Below are 1,428 nucleotides of genomic sequence, written 5' to 3'. Positions count from 1 at the left end.
ATTAGATGCTGATGTAAACGGTAAATATATTGGGTTTTATTTACTATTTATATATTTTCATTTGTTTATTAAATGTATAATACCATTGTAAAAATTGTTTATCAGCACTTTTTTGTCAATTTACGGTTGCGTTTCCCTTGCTATTTTTCAAATAAAACAAAACACTTGCCTGTCAAGACGTTCGTTTGCAAAAAAAAGTAAAAGAAGACTGTTGATTTTATTAGTTAGTAAACGTTTATAATACTAATAAAGTATTGCCTAGCGTCGAATTTGTAAGCAAAACGGGGTAGGCAATTTCCATTGACATCAATTTCGTAATGACTCCAGGAAAATAGACTTATTCCCGCAAGAATAACATACATACACTTTGCTAAGTTATTTCTTTATTTCAGTTGGTGAGCGAGAAAAAATGGCCACACTTTTCCCTAAACATTTCAATTGAACTCATACCAAGTAGAATACTTATAATTATGTTTATTATATTTTAATAGATAGAAAGCAATGCATTCTTGATACGTTACCGGCAGCTCCCGTAACTCACGCTACTTCTAAGTTTTTCCTTAGTCATTATTTAGTATGAATGATTTTATTGCTAAGAAAGAAAAAGAAGTTGTATTTTAGGTTCAGTATAGTTTGTGTTAGTAGTCCCCTGAGATGTCGACAATTTTCTGTTGACATGCCTAAATGTGTAGCCATGTAAATAATAAGTAAACGATTTAACTGGAGGTAAACGATTTAACTCAACTGACGTTATCCGCTTTATCGTCAGTGATACAACCCTTGGATTAAGCACTACAGGTGCCGTCCTATAACAAAGTGAAAATTACTGGGGCTGCTGTATTGCCATTTGGTTAATAGATCCTGGACCATGCAGTAGCTTTTGCTTGGGGTTCTTGATTCTATATTAGTTAGTAATTGTCACGGTTTAACCTTATAATTAGCTACATTACTCTTTTTGTTTCTTTTTCTCCTTTATTTTTCTTTTCTGCCCTTCTCTAATCAAGTCTGTTGACCTATTCCACAAACCCCAAAATAAAAAAGTCTTCAGAACAAACAGATAAGTAAACCCAGAACTACAACTTCCAACGTAGACCTGCGCTACGATGTCTTCTTCAATAGTATAGATCTACGTTCAAAATTTCTACGTGTATACCTAATTACAGAATACTAAACCAGACATGGCAAAACTGGCATCAGACCTACTATTTCGCGGGATAAGATCGTAAATAAAAGAATACTGCAGCTTAACATCAAACTCTGAATCCTAAGATTCCCAGGAAATTTAAAGTTATACTTACATTAGAGATGGATTACCATGTGGGAAAGACGTCTCCATAGATGACAACAAATTACCCTATATCTACCTACGGGTTGCACTTGCTGACACCGATGGATTTGTATTCGCCCTGTCTCGTCCCCCACAACAAC

This window comes from Euprymna scolopes, chromosome 8 (assembly GCF_053919585.1).
Source record: "Euprymna scolopes isolate OS-2025 chromosome 8, ASM5391958v1, whole genome shotgun sequence".
Lineage (NCBI taxonomy): Eukaryota > Metazoa > Mollusca > Cephalopoda > Sepiida > Sepiolidae > Euprymna > Euprymna scolopes.
This window is presented reverse-complemented; position numbering follows the sequence as displayed.